General features: G+C 37.8%; 1 long non-coding RNA gene across 3 annotated transcripts; it reads left to right on the forward strand.

Moving 5' to 3' along the window:
- Window positions 1-11,719: 11,719 nt before the first annotated feature.
- Window positions 11,720-14,281, forward strand: LOC145120087 (uncharacterized). 3 transcript variants are annotated; one of them, XR_013714126.1, is made up of 4 exons: window positions 11,720-12,085; window positions 12,163-12,346; window positions 12,541-13,640; window positions 14,038-14,281. It is a non-coding gene; the product is annotated as an uncharacterized LOC145120087 (long non-coding RNA). The 3 variants fall into 3 exon arrangements; XR_013714125.1 differs by having other exon boundaries at window positions 11,729-12,085; window positions 12,541-12,726; window positions 13,038-14,281; XR_013714124.1 differs by having other exon boundaries at window positions 11,734-12,085; window positions 12,541-14,281.
- The last annotated feature ends 2,339 nt before the right edge of the window (window positions 14,282-16,620 follow it).

The raw sequence follows: 16,620 nt of genomic DNA on the forward strand, positions 1-16,620 counted from the left end.
CTAGACTTCGTCCTCGAAGTCCACTATGGTTACCTACCCCGAAAACTGCTCACGCTCTACGCTCGTGGCTCCCTCTTATCTTCCACGAACTAACTTATGTTTCCCACGAGTACTGACACCCGCCCTTTTGAGGGTACAACCATCACCCGCGCAATCAATGACCTTCCCAAGGCAATTGAACCCAACTAACAAGACTCTTCCTAACCCAATGAAGGATAAATCCTTACTGTCGTACAGAGAGCTACTTCTGTCTCTCCGTGATCTGAAATCTATAATGGTCTGTCTTCCTGACGGACCGCCTATGCTCCAAAAATTACCATGCCAAATCCTCATCGAATAACCGATCAACCATAAGACTTCCAACCCTGATTAGGCTCTGATACCACTGATGGGTTTTGAGCATTCTAACACTCTTATGGTGTACATGCAACCCTAGAAACCTTGGATCTATGTTATCTCTAATATACATGCAAATTTGATTTTTCCAAGGTTCACATCCTAACTAGCATGTTATGGGGTACTTGTAACATAAAATTTAGTAGAATGACATACCTTTTTCTTGTGGTTGATTGCTTGGAGTTTTGAGAGCCTAGCACCAATAATGTGGATGCCTCAAGTGGAATCACATATCACCACACAACTTGGAAAACTTGAGAGAATAGTAATGCACACTAGAAATCGGCCCACCTTCTCTATCACATACACTAGTGCCAATTAATGCTCCAAAGACCTCTTTATACAGTATGGTAGATTAGGGTTACATCCATGTAAACCCTAATACCCATGACCTTTCATTTCCATAGGATCCATGGGTTAAAAGCTCCATGGACTATCCATGGACTTCCATGCAAGCTTAGCCCATCCTAAATGAGCATTGGCCCATTCTATATGTAAGAGAGTCCATATCTAATTAGTTTCCTTTTGATCACTAAATTATTTCCAAATTAATTCTTGATCAATACTAATTAAATCATATGATTTCATATTAATATATTATAACTTATAATATATTAATAAATCATAAATATACTATTCTCAAAAGATTATCCATACAAATTGTTCTGGTGAAGTGCAACCCAAATGGACCATGTCAGGTCGGGTCAAGTACATACCAAATATAGTTATGGACTTAGACACCTTATCCAACAGTCTCCCACTTGGATAAGTCTGATAACTATAGTTGCAAGTATGACTTCAGGAATCGACCAGCAATCGTCGCTCTTAAAACTCTGTTGAACTATGAAGTGCCATTTTAGATAAGTGATCATATAATCCTCTGTTCTCAAGATATCAGCCGGAAAAATACATGGAACAACGTCGTACTTATTGTCCAGCAGTTTGTTTCCCGATTTCCGATTTGTTTGACATAGAACTAAATTGAACACATCAATTAGGTTCTGACGGGGCCCGGTACATAGGTCAAAACAAAATCATCGAGGGGTGCAAGATATCGCTTTTAATCCTCCAAGGATTAAAAGAAAAGATAAACTTCGACTCATATGTTTGTACTAACTACTTGTTGAATCATCCACAAGAGCATGTTTTATAACATCAGTTACTGATGCGTTTTCGTACAATGAATGTACAACCAACTCATAGTCAACAACTTATATCTCTGGGTTTGAAGACTCATATGATATTACCATCTCACGATCACTCGAGATAAATTCCATGAAGTGATACAAGTGAGCGTAGGTTTAATCCAATACTCAGAACTTATGAGCACTCATGAATGTTGCAACAACATTTGCTATGTCTAAACACCTTAGACATCTATAACCCTAATTCATGACAATCTTGATTCATAGCTACTTCCAAATGTCAATTACATTTTACAAGTTTCAGAAATAGCTATCTAATTATTAAAACTAATATTGTCCTTCAGCCCGATCCTCCTCGCATGCTGCAAATGCTTAACCCTAGTCAGTCCCTTCGTGAGGGGATCTATTGGGTTATCTTCTAACGATACCCTCTTTGCCACAAGGAGTCCTTCTTCTATCTTGTGTCTTATGAAGTGATATTTTCTGTCAATGTGTCTAGATCTGCCATGATCTCTTGGTTACTTGGCTAAGGCCACCTCACTATTGTTGTCACAGAAAATCTCCATAGGCTCCTTCATAGCTGGCACAACTCTAAAGTCTCCAATGACGTTCTTCAGCCATATCGCCTCCTTCACCGCTTCACTTGCTGCTATGTACTCTTATTCGTAAGTTGAATCAGCTACTGTCTCCTGCTTGGAACTTTTCCAAGTAAGTGCTCCTCCATTTAGAGTAAAGACCCACCCGACTGAGAGCGGAAATTATCCCTATCAGTCTGGAAACTGGCCTCACTGTACCCTATCACTCTCAAGTCATCACTCCCACCGAAGTTAAGGACCCAGTCCTTAGTCCTTCGCAGGTACTTGAGAATATTCTTTACAGTAGTCCAGTGGGCTTTGCCAGGGTTCCCCTTCACGACCAGTCGCGCCTTGTAAGTGTGTACCTTCCCATCTATGTCGATCTTCTTCTTGAAGATCCATTTGCACCCGACTGTCTTACGACCCGGTACATTGTCAACCAAGTTCCAAACTTGATTGCCATACATGGATTGGATCTCGCTGTCCATAGCCTCTTTCCATTTAGCAGAATCAGGGCCTGTCATGGCTTCCGTATAGTTGTTAGGTTCATCCAGATTTACCAGTGTACTATCACTGATAAATGTATCACCTTCCACAGTAATATGGAAACCACAGTAATATGGAAACCACAATAATGCTCAGGTGGATTCCTAACTCTAGTGGAATGTCTCAGAGGTATGGGCTCGTCAGTTGATTCAACAGGAGTTTCCTCCTCAGGTTGATTGCTAGGGTTTGAGGTTCCTTCACCGCTTGACTCTTGAAGCTCTTCAAGGTCAATTTGCCTCCCACTGTTTCCTTGGCTTATGAATTCTCTCTCACAAAAGACTCATCTCCTTGCCACAAAGACCACATTTTCATTGGGTCTGTAGAAGAGGTAACCAAAGGATTTATGTGGGTAGCCGATGAAAATACATCGCTCACTTTGAGGTTCGAGCTTGTCGTGAGTCTCGCGCCTCACGAAAGCCTCGCAACCCCAAACCTTGATGTGGTTTAAAGTGGGAACTTTCCCAGTCCACATCTCGTGAGGTGTTTTGGCAACCTTTTTAGTTGGGACTAGATTAAGGATATGGGCGGCAGTCTCTAAGGCATACCCCCAAAATGAGATTGGTAACGAAGCTCGACTCATCATGGAATGAACCATGTCCAACAAGGTTCGATTGCCCCTCTCAGCCACACCATTCAGCTGTGGTGTCCTGGGAGGTGTCAATTGTGAAACAATTCCACATTCCTTAAGATAGTCAAGGAACTCTGTGCTAAGATACTCACCACCTCGATCGGATCGAAGCATCTTAATGTTCCTGCCCAGCTGATTCTCCACTTCCTGTTTAAACTCTTTGAACTTTTCAAAGGTTTCTGACTTATGCTTGATTAAGTAGATATAACCATATCTACTATAATCATCAGTAAAAGTCACATAGAAGCGGTTAGCATCCCTTGTGGCGGTTTTGAAAGGTCCACATACATCTGTGTGTATGAGATCCAACAAACCCTCACCCCTTGCACAAGTACTAGTGAAGGGTGACTTTGTTATTTTTCCAAGTAAACAAGACTCACAACTATCATCCGACTTTAAGTCAAATGATTCCAAAACTCCAGACTTCTGGAGTTGTCCTATTCGCTTCTTGTTGACATGTCCAAGACGACAATGCCACAAGGATGCCTTATCCAAACTAGTGGAAGAATCAATATGCAATACATTATTTCCTAAGTTATCTACAACATTCACAGCTTCATATACAACATTGCAAGGTAATGCTTTAAAATAAAACACATCATTATAAAAAACATTGATAGCACCACAATCATTATCAAATGAAAAACTATAACCTTGTTTGTACAAGCCATGAAAAGAAATAATATTTCTCGCCATTTCAGACGAGTAACAACATTTATTCAAATCTAATGTTAACCCACTACTTAGAAATAAAGAGTAAACTCCAATCTTGGTGACAGGTGATGCTTTCCTATTCCCCATGCTTAAGTTTATCTTCTCGGCTCCACTTCCTCACTTCTTCTTAGCCCCTGCAAATCAGAACAAATGTGAATTCCACACCCTGTATCAAGGACCCAAGAATTAGTGTGTGGTGAGTTATTAGACAATATAGTGTAAATACCTGCAAAGGAGGGCTTGATCTTCCCATCCTTTATATCCTGCAAGTACTTGGGGCAGCTTCGCTTCCAGTGCCCCTTTTCCTGACAATAGAAGCATTGTGCTTCTTTTGGGTTGGAAGAGGGAGTAGCAGAACCACCTTGGTTCCACTTGAAGAGGAGCCTTCAAGAGACTTTCCCTTGGTACCCTTCGAAGGGGTCTTCCTCTTTTTCCCTTTTCCTTGCCCGATTGCCAGAACAGGGGCAGTGATAGGAGTAGAAACAACATTTTTCCCTTTGAGGTTGCTTTCAGCAGTCCTCAAAAGTCCCTGAAGCTTGCTCAAGGTGACCTCCTCCTTATTTATATGATAAGTCATGCAGAAATAATCATAACAGGGATGTAAGGAGTGCAGTATGATGTCAATAGCTAGCTCCTCATCAAAGTTCACATTCAGTTTGAGCAGACGGTCCACAAATCTTTGCATTTTTTGTAAGTGGCCCGTGATGGACTTTCCATCCTTCATCTTAGTTGTTATCATGGAGGCGATTATTTCATACCTCTCTTGACGTGCACTCTGATGGTACCTTTCCATCAGATCCTGGTGCATCTCAAAAGGGTAGAAGTCCTCATAGGACTTTTGGAGTTCAGGTGCCATAGTGACAAGCATGATACAAGCTACCTTGGTGGCATCTTTCTCATGTGCCCTAAAGTCAGCAATTTTCTGAGGAGTAGCAGACGACTCATCAAGTTCCTTAAGCTCCTTGTCAAGGACATATTCCTTGTCCTTATAGTGTGTGACCATTCTGATGTTCCTAATCCAGTCATTGAAATTAGTTCCATCAAAAATGACCCTCCCATAAAGGTTCATAAGAGAGAAGGAGCCAGTAGGGTTTGAGCCTGAAGCATTGTTGGAAGACATCTGAAAAGAAGAAAGACAAAGTTTAAATTAGATAAAGAGTCCTTAATAATACACCCAAATGTAATATTAAGGCTAGGACTCAACACAATACTTTATAACTTGGAAGAGAGATGCCGTAATCCAAGCTATAAAATATTTGAAGGTAGGTGAATGACGATTCGCCAATTTCCACCATGAAAAACAAAATAAGTTATTAAGTTTTAATGAATTGAAATTCCTAGATTCTTTTGAGATTCATTGAACTTTTCAATGGCATGTTTAAATCTCGATTGTGCCCTCTCAAGTTTGTGACTGGGATGCTGAGGATCACAAACAAGGTGTGAATAACCATGCAAATTAACTTGGTACCCTTAATTTTATCACTTAATCGATGTACCGGTTAACCACACGCGCTCCACCAATCTATGATAAACATTAAGTTACCCTTTGCCACTCTTACTAGTCTATGTTAGTGTGTTGGTTAACCACACACTCTCCACTAACGACTTGGTAAGGTACAAAGTTTAATTTCATGGGCTAGCACCAAATTCACATTTTCCTAAGTAACTAAGATTGGGAATTTATAAAAGGTTTAGTTACCTTATATTTATCATTATACTTTTAATGAGAATTATAGTCCTTGTCCTACCCGTTCGGCTAACGACCCTCCACCAGTCAAGGAAGCGGTGGGTGAGAGTGGACACCCATTAAGCTGCCATTTTATAGGCAACAACCTTATACCCCCCTTATAGACCGGCTTCGTGAATGAGGCCTACTAACGGTAAGACTGACTTGATCTTATACATATATATATATATATATATATATATATATATATATATATATATTAACTTATAATATTATAAAGTATAAGAGTTGAATTTTAAGCTTTTAAAACTCTAGGGTTTGGAATTAAAGTGTGTGTGAGATTTTACAAATTCCAAAACTTGAGGGCAAGTTTTGAAACTATTCAAAAAACTTTTCATTTCTATAACTTATGAGTTTTAATGGTTTTAAAGAAAAGACTTTTGGAATTCCATAACTTGAGGACAAGTTATGGAGTCCATTAATTGGCATTTAGATCAAGAATTACACTAACAAAAAATTGCAAATAATTCCTATGATCTACTAAAACTCATAAGCATGAACATTCATATCAACAAATTTCAAAAATCATATAAACATATATAAAACTTGAAACTTTGATAAATATCATTGAAATTGGATTAGCATAATCATTACCACATCAAAAACGGATTTTACAAGTCCAAAACAGTTTAGGGTAATGATTCTAGTCCAATTCCAGCAACAAAACTCGAAAATCTACACACAGGGCCTCCTACTCGCCGAGTGCATGAACCTACTCGACGAGTAGGATGAACTTTCCCTTGGACTCGTCGAGTCCCCCCATGGACTCGGCAAGTCCACTTAACAGTGAGCACAATTTCGACTTTTTCAAGCAATTTGCATCAAGTATAATGAAAACAAGCTTAGGATCTGATACCACTGATGAGTTTTGAGCATTCTAACACTCCTATGGTGTACATGGAACCCTAGAAACCTTGGATCTATGTTTTCTCTAATATACATGCAAATTTGATTTTTCCAAGGTTCGCATCCTAACTAGCATGTTATGGGGTACTTGTAACATAAAATCTAGTAGAATGACATACCTTTTTCTTGTGGTTGATTGCTTGGAGTTTTGAGAGCCTAGCACCAATAATGTGGATGCCTCAAGTGGAATAACAAATCACCACACAACTTGGAAAACTTGAGAGAATAGTAATGCACACTAGAAATCGGCCCACCTTCTCTATCACACACACTAATGCCAATTCATGTGCCAAAGACCTCTTTATATAGTAGGGTAGATTAGGGTTACATCCATGTAAACCCTAATACCCATGACCTTTCATTTCCATAGGATCCATGGGTTAAAATCTCCATCGACTATCCATGGACTTCCATGCAAGCTTAGCCCATCCTAAATGAACATTGGCCCATTCTATATATAAGAGAGTCCATATCTAATTAGTTTCTTTTTGATCACTAAATTAGTTCCAAATTAATTCTTGATCAATACTAATTAAATCATATGATTTCATATTAATATATTATAACTTATAATATATTAATAAATCATAAATATATTATTCTCAAAAGATTATCCATACAAATTGTTCTGGTGAAGTACAACCCAAATGGACCATGTTGGGTCGGGTCAAGTACATACCAAATATAGTTATGGACTTAGACACCTTATCCAACACTGTACGTGACGTAGCACCTTCGATCAGCAAGCTACTCCACACACAAGAATCCTCACATCACTACTTCTGCCCGAGCATCATGTTGCCTCTTATCCCCTTTTCGAATGAACCGAGACCTCCCTGGTCCCAACTTATCTGCCAACTATCTGGAATACCGGATTCCCAGCCGGTTGCTGAACCAAAGAACACTCTCTCAGTCGCTCCCAGCGACTTCCGAAGAAAACTTCGGCTATCGAACACTACCCTATCCACCTGCATTGCTATAGTCACACGGGCCTCGCCCACGGGTCTCACCCAAACCATACGACGGAGCAGCCTTGCCCACAGGTATCACCTAGAGCTACACAGGTCCAATGCCACCTCGAATCCCATTGACCTATCTTTTCCTGATTCCGATCACGCCGTGGCCTTTCCACAATCCTATAAACCGACCCACTCGGGCCTAACTTACCTGAATGAACCTGTGAATGCTACAGATTTTTCTGTAGTCTAACAACACTTCCCACACTATCTGACCACATGAGGAATGCTACGGCTGCCCCGCAGTCGTACAATACTTTCCCCCGCTATCTGGCTGCTAATGAATGCTACGACTATCCCGCAGTCTTACAGCACTTCCCACACTATATGGATGTTGGTGAATACTACGGCTATGCCGCAGTCTTACAGCACTTTCCACGCTGTCTCAACTATTGATTCCCAATCCGAACACTTCCAACCTCGAGCACACACACGATCTAACATCCTGACTGAACTCGCGTCCTGACAGGAATTCCCCAACCTGGTTCCCCAATACCAGCTATCAAACACCAAGAATATGCGAACCCAAGTTTGGGAAGTTTCCCAAACTCCCAATTCACACACTCCTCAATCCTAACAGCCACTTGGGCCGCCTTCCCCCTGATGAGAATGCAAACTCATCCTAATTTTGCATCTACTTTTGTTCCTGAATAACCGAATGATTCTCCCCCACTTTGATTCAACTAACATCTTACAGCACACACGACTGGAAGGATTCCCAATCCTTCTTACCATCCAATGATCAATCCGCTGGCAACCAACACTTATCACTGTTAGTGTTCCAAAAGTAACCAATACTAAAGCAGTACAACTCTTGAAGACTAACGGAACACTTTCCGACTTCCAATCACACTTGGTACAGCTACCGCGTCCTGGGAACCCACTATATAAGGAGACGATCTCAAACTACTATTCTAAGTTTCATGGTATGCAGATGGCATATAACCCAAACATAAGCCGAAAATATAACTCCAAGATACACTTACCCATACCGATGCAAGACAATAGCAATAAAATCATAAATAAAAACTGATAGGAAAGCAAAAGATACACACCTGCAACATTGGACGCCACCCGCGCCTCCTCTGTAGTCAGCTGGAAATCCCTGCTCCTCGCGGCAGGCGCCTCTGCCCGGCCCCGACGACCGTCGGTGATCCTCAATGTTGCATGGGCAGGTGCCAGCACCTGTCCCACTGTAGCCAAACCCGGGTGTTACAATCATCCAATAAGCTCTAAACCCAAACCCTAATTCCTTTAAGGAAGGTCTTGACCCATTAAGCCCTTAAACTCTCATTTCAACGTCCCAAAACACAGATCTGATGTCCAATGGTGGACATATCCCGTAAAGTTTCTATCTTTACGTCCATGCATACTTGTAACACTCTTTAGGGTCCATATTAGGCTTTCTAATGAACATATTGCATGAATGGGACATGGAGGCCATTAAAGTTCGCAACTTTAAGCTTCAAGATACCATGGAGGGGTCAGATCTAGCTTGACAACCCCTGGAATCTATTTCTTTTTGACAAATCAACCCAAGATCCCAAAATCATGCTTAAACTTCAAAAGATGAGATCTAATAAGCTACATGTCAAGGTTATGACTTTATACCTCAAAGATGCAGCCCTTGATGTAGAGTTTCTGGATCCAAGTTCACTCCTCCAAGCTTGACTCGTCTCTCTTCAAAACCTCCTTCAAAGATCTCAAACAATCACTCAATACTCACAAAACTCAATAAACAAGAGGGGGAGGTGATTCTAGGGTTTTCTTTGGGCAAGGAGGTTGGTAAGGAGGCCATCCCTAGAGGTTAAGTCCTTTAAATAGGGTACAATGCCCGAAAAATTAGGTTTTTCATCCCCATTGTCAACTCGTCGAGTTGAGGCTCCCCAACTCGTCGAGTTGAGGCTCCCCAACTCGTCGAGTTGGGTGCTTAATCTGCGCGTCCATATAGATTCCTACACGACGAGTTGGAGCTCCCCAACTCGTCGAGTTCCAGTCAAAACCCTAAAATGCCGAAAATTGAATAGTACCTGAACCAAGTGTTACAAGATTGGGCAAAAATCGTCCGTGCAAGTGCCTCCATTTCAGTGGCATAAAAGAGGCAAGACTTCTTAGAGATTTTCAATCTGAAATTCGCTTGAATCAGAGATGATTTAAAGGAAGGAGGCATAATAATAATATGAACTGGATCACTTCTACTGACACAATCAACAATTTATTTGTCTTTGTTGGCGGTGGTGATGATGAACCCTATTATTGAAGTCGTTGTGTTCACACTGATGAGCCCTATTATTGAAGTCGTTGTGTTTACACTTATTGCGAAACTTTGTGTGGGTGTGAAATTTCCTATTTTCACAAACAAATTTTTCATTTTCAATTAAGGTTGAACATAATTTTCATAAAACCTAAGTTAAGAAATACTCATTTGTTCCAAAATACAAGTGTTTAAAAATCAAAGTAGAGTAATAATTGTGGAATTTCCAATACTGTTGATAAGTGTGTGCAGTCAGGCCTTCGCCTTCCCACGATCGCCAATGGTAACTGAAAAACATTTAATCCACATCTGTAAGCCAAAGCTTAATGAGTTCCCCTAAAATACCACACACCACAATACACATACAATGCATGCACACACGAGCCTTCAGTTTGACTGGACCGCCTCGTAAGGCCTACAGTACATCTGGACCACTCTCTTGGGCCTCCAGTCTACGATTGGTCCCCCTCCCATGCCTACAGTAGACATTTGGTCCACCTGGCCTACAACAAACCACTGGCCTGCCCAAGTATCTTAGTCTACTGCACAAAGCAAGACCGCCTCAACCCACCACCCGATATGTCAACAAATAAATCAAACAAGCAAACAAACCAGAACATAAACACATGCAACTATCTACACTAGTCTACCTGTATAACAGCTCACTACCGCATACAGAGTATCATATAATACACTACGTTAAAACCAACAGAACTCCAAGAATGCATAACTATATGTAGTCATAGGTAAGATCAACATTCGAACAGGCGACCCCACTTTAGAGCTACAACCAAACAAAGAACAAGCAACAAAGCCTAGATCAAGAGTTCTCATGCGATCCTACGTGACTACATATATCCCCTAGGGCACTCCACTAGACGATTGTCGGTCTACTAGTAGTCTAATTAACATACCACTACTCATATATCCTAACACACAAGGATATATGCTGCGACACATAGTATAATGAAGAAACTCACCTAAATTGAAGACCCAAGGAAATACAACAACACCTACATTCCATGCATTGATCACTCCCGCGAACTGACTGGCACCAAATACAGATAAATCCTTAATCAATTACCCAAGTCCTTTAAGATTGACCCAAAGTCAAACTGGTTAAAATTCAATGGTTAACGGTCAACCAAAGTCAATGGTCAACTGAAGGTTTTGTGTTGATCGGATACACTTCAAGTATAAAGAACAGAAGTAAACTAATCTAAGAAAAACAAAGAACGGAAAGTAAATAACACAGAGAGTCCTCCAAATTGTCTTTCACCAAGAAAGGATTTGTCTTCACCTAGAAGACGGTTTGTCACAAAGACGGTCACCAAGACGAACTCTCTCTACATTAGGGTTTACCCTAATGTAGATTATATGCTAAACTATACAACTATATCCCTTGATTAATGGGATTATATATTATCTATAATAAGAACTGATCCTTATCACAAGGATATCGGATCTGATATATATATATATATATATATATATATATATATATATATATATATATCTTACTATCTTATAAAAGAAATCTTACTATTTCTAAAAATAGATTAAATATAATAATATAATTTTTATTAAGACGTCCAAATGTTTAAGCTTAAGATACAACAATGCACTAATATAATAACATTAAATGTTAAGTTTTCCAAACTTAGAAGCTGAAAGTATAATCAAACAATGCATCCTAAGTTTTTTAACCTCTTGTATCCGGTCCTATCTCTTCCCATGTTCGCTTTGTTATCTCTTCCCCCTATATTAGTTCCCTTCCTTATTGAGTTATTTCTTGATAAATTTTGAATCAATCAACCCACACCTTAAAATCCAATTCAAAATTCAAATAGTCCCCCAAATCCATTAATCTACCGATTAAGCATCCATAATCTCCGTAAACAATTGCTCCTCTTCTACACACGCTATACCTTCTTTCCACATCTCTTCAAATCCAATGTCGTTTTCAAAGCAACTAATTCCAGCCACATCTACACCCTAGATCCTTCTCATCCACAACCATTCATCTCTTTCTTAAAATATCCTCATCGCCTCTCCCCAAAACACACAGCAACCATCCTCCACCACCACCTGTCACATGCGCCAGCAACAACCTTTTCTTTGTTCCATGTTGCCTCCATTTGTTCTAGATCTATTCAAGGTATCAGTATGTTTTGATTTTGTTGTATTTTTGTTTGATTTTTTTTTCAAATCGTTGAGTTTTCTTACATTTTGCAGATCGTTTGATTCATTCATGAATCTGGTGTCTGTTTTTGATCTCCCGACGAAGAATATGGCCAATGAAAGGTTTTGGGTTGCCCTAAACTACAGTCTGCCACTGTGCCCCCTTTTCCCTGCATCTCTCTTCCTCTACTCTTCGGTGTTTGACTCTCTCCTCCATCGGCACTAGCTTCACGATCTGGTAATCTTCAACGACATCTTAGCTCCTCTTTGCGCCTTTTTCTCATTATAGGATCGTAGATGAATCTATATCTTGTAAAAAACAAGTGCTAACTATCACTATCATCAATTTCAAGGTTTTCACCTTGGAACTCTTAAATTTTTGTTCTTCTGATTTTGTGGTTTCATTAGCTTTAGTTGTTGAACTATCCACAGATAGTGAGCAAATCGGTATTTGTAGCTGATACAACAAAAGTAAAATGAAGCAATCAGCATCACCATCTTATGGTTATTCCCAGCTGATCTTCTCTTTCACATGTAAAGCTTGATAAATCAATGCCTTCCTACACCAATCTCCTCTATTACCCACCATCCTAGAAGGGTTTTGGCCACCTGTTCTAGGTAAGAACAAAATGAATTTCGACACACTCTCCAATCTCCTATTATTATTTCCTAACTTTGTTTTGGTTACTCAACATCTCAGATCATATATGTATAACCCTAGACTTGGATAAATAAATATCTCGTCCAAAACAACACACTGTCTCATCACCTTTGTCTGATTCCAAAATTTGCAGATTTTATCCACTACAATTAAAAGATTGTTATTGATGTATAATACTTATTTTGACGCTATATTTGAACAAAAAAAATTCTTAGTATGGATTCTTATTAACATTGTTGACTTGGTTTTGTTTATCTGTGTCATATAGTGTCGGTGTTGGCAAAGAAGCATCAGGAAGAAGCAGGTCCTAGCTTGCATAGCTCTATAATTCTGTGATATTTATAACAATAAAATGGATGGACAGGTCGCATATGTTGTTTCCATTTCTCTTGGGAGTGATAAAGTACATGTTTTTATACAATTTTCATGCTCTTCCTTTCTCTTTAACCATCTTTTATATTCTCCTTTAGATGATGGAAAATCTAATTGAGGGTTTAAGACGATTAGTTTTGGGATGATGGTGTTGTATGTATGTGAGATTCATGAAGGGGGTTTTGAGGCAAGAACCCCACATCTAAATATATATAATGATAGTTTGTTTTTTGTCGATCCTAATTCATATTAACTTATGAATGATGCCAATTCAGTCTTGAATCTCAATCAGGATCAGTCTCCTTTATTTACGTTTTAATAAGCATTTTTAATTCTTTGTTGTTTTTTAATTTTCATAATAAAATATCATATTTTTGTAGTAATTTATATAACATTATGTTTTGTACTTATAAGAATATTGTGAACTTATGGGATGTGGAAACTTCTCTTCAAGAGGTTAATATACATAAGGTGGAGCCTCCAATAAAAGGGTAAAATGGTAATTTTCTCACATTGAATCAATTCATTCAGTCCATAGTAATACACATAAACTAAAGTGTAAAATGCTAATCTAGTCTCATTCAGTAATCATTGGATGAAATTGTCTTTAAGGTTGCTTTTAATTTTTTATAAATCGTAGAAAAGGAATATGGGTGAAAGATTTGATCTTGAATAACACGACTGAAGAATTTGAGGGTGATGCTACTTACTTATATCTTTACTTATAACTACTTATTTTCCTTTTGCAAGAAATATAGAAGTTAGCCCAGGTAGGAAATGTCTATATGTTTTTTCTGTTCAATTATGGTTTTTATTAAAACATTTTTTTGTTTAGTTTTACGGAGAATGTTATTTAATACAGTTTCTTTGTTAACAATATCTCACAAACCATGCAGTTTGGTGTATCTATGCAACAAGGATACCTGAGATGAGCTCTCTAGGATTTGATGAAACAGGATCGCACTCACTAACCAAGGTTTTGATGAGCTTAATTGCAATGATGATTAAACAGGATAAAAGTGGGAAGTAGAGTTTGTAATGATAGTTTCTTATGTGTTTTTTTCAACTCATAGAAAACTGGAGCCTGAGAATGTTATTGCGTCTTTTAAGTTGTAATTCATATTCTGACTATTCTATCAAGGACCCTGATGTTACTTCTCCTTAAAAGATCAAAGTGCGTGAAATTAACTAACAAAAGGTTAGTGTTAATAAATAGGATCCTTATTGTTAGATGTATGTATACCCTTTCAAATTTTTATGTGGGTTATATATGCAAATATGTGTATTTGACATCTTTTTTTTAAGAATACCATTTATGGTTACATAATTAATAATTCATTAATAACAAAATTCCATTATATCTCTTTATTACATAAATAAAGAGTATATATAAAATACGTCCAAATATTTTATCTTTTAAGTTTAAACAAGTCTAACCCTTAATGGTAATGGATATGCATGTAAATCGGTTTGGAATTGGACAGGTACCGGAAAAATCAGAAACTAGGAATAGGCAAAAACAAAACTGATTAAAAAATCAACAAAACCGTCATCAACAAACCAAAAACGATGGAAAAACAAATAGTGTGGTTTTCATTTTTGAAAAAACGAAGGTCTGGGGGTTGGTGCGGTTTCTATCAAGAAACTGGTTCATGAAAACCGAATTGTACCGAAGGTGTATAAAATAAAAATCACTAATTTATATTATTTAAAATACTAAAAAATATTAATACATATTATATTTTGACTTTGATGGTAACATTAGCCATTTAATTAGGATTTCAAAACTTTCAAAAGATATCATTGGCCAAACTTATTTTAAACCGCACTATGTTCTCTCCTACAACAAATCAAATAAGCCATAAACCAAGAACCAGACTTAGAATCGAGAATTGGACCGAATACCAAAGACCGGCTCCAATCGAAACCAGAAAACCCGACCGAATACCAATATGTTTTGCCTTAAACCGCATTATGTTCGCCCCCAGGGGAAAACTGGATAAGCCATAAACCGAGAACCGGACTTAGGATCGAGAATCAGACCGAATACCGGTTCTAGCCGAAACCGGAAAACCCGACCGAATACCACTAACCGGTTACAACTAGCTTCGGTTCTTGTTTGATTTGGTTTTACGTCCAAATATTTTATCTTTTAAGTTTATAACAAGACTAAATGATAATGAGTATTTTTCGATGTATTACATATATTTGGTAAATGATATGTTTTTATATACAAACTAAATGTTGAAAAGAAGTTATCTACCACCAGCCGAAAGGAAATACAACAAAATAAAATTATTTTGTATACTCTTAATTTTTTTTAAAAGAGTAAAAGATATTATTTTAACTTAAAAAACATATTTTTATATTTAACATAAAATAGCAACATATTTTCATATTTAATTCAAAATAGCAACATATTTTTAACTGTAACCCAAAATAAAACATTTTTATTTTAACTCATAATTAAAACATATTTTTCTTTTGAATGACATGAGAATGTTTATTTTTTATTGTAAACACAATTATTATTTTTTTAAAATTTTAAAATCATCAAATATTTGGTCAAAATGAAGTTTTTAAACTAAAAATAAAATAAAACTAAACAAAAATAAAATATAAAAAAATTTGAGTTTTTATAATATTAAAACTAAATTAGATGTATTAACGAACGCAAGCGGCAAAACCCTAACTCAAACCTTAAAGCCCAATCCCTAAACGCAACCATAACCCTGATAACTAAGTGATAGAGGAGGCATGTCAAATCACACTCCAAAGAGGAGTAACCCAGGTTCAGATCTCGAAATGGTTTCAACTGATGGTCATAATGTATTGCCAGGTGTACAAGGGACCAAAGGCTTTCCTTCCAGGTCATCAATGATGCTCAAGTGAGGTCAACTCTTAATTAAAAAGACCTTAACGCTAAGTCGTAAATCCAAACCATTAACCCGAAACCATAAGGCCCCAACTTATGCACACTAAAAATTTATTTCCCTCTATATTGCGATGGTTACAACTATTTTTTCCACATAACCGAACGAGAATAATACGTATATACCTTGTGTTCATTGAGATATATCATGTTTTAGAATGAAACTAATTGCCGAAAGAACCTATTCGTCACTATCGCTTGCGCGGGTACACTACTAGTATATATATATATATATATATATATATATATATATATTGTTGGATTAGGTGTCTAAGCACATAACTATAATTGGTATGTAATTGAATTGATATTAGCAATGTCCTTTTGGGTTACCTTCAAACCTGGCAATTGAATAAGATAATTGTTAGAGAGAGAAGAATGATTTATTAATTTATTACTTGGTTAATATCTAAGTGGTTGGAAATGACAAATTAACATGGATAGGAACACATACACCATAAAATCTAAGTGGTGAGAGGTTTCTCTCTACTTCATGCAAATCATCGTGAGGAAACACTTTCACTAGTAGATTTAAAGGATTGATTAA

The sequence above is a fragment of the Lactuca virosa genome, chromosome 6, assembly GCF_052849685.1.
Source record: "Lactuca virosa cultivar CGN04683 chromosome 6, Lactuca_virosa_CGN04683_v6, whole genome shotgun sequence".
NCBI lineage: Eukaryota > Viridiplantae > Streptophyta > Magnoliopsida > Asterales > Asteraceae > Lactuca > Lactuca virosa.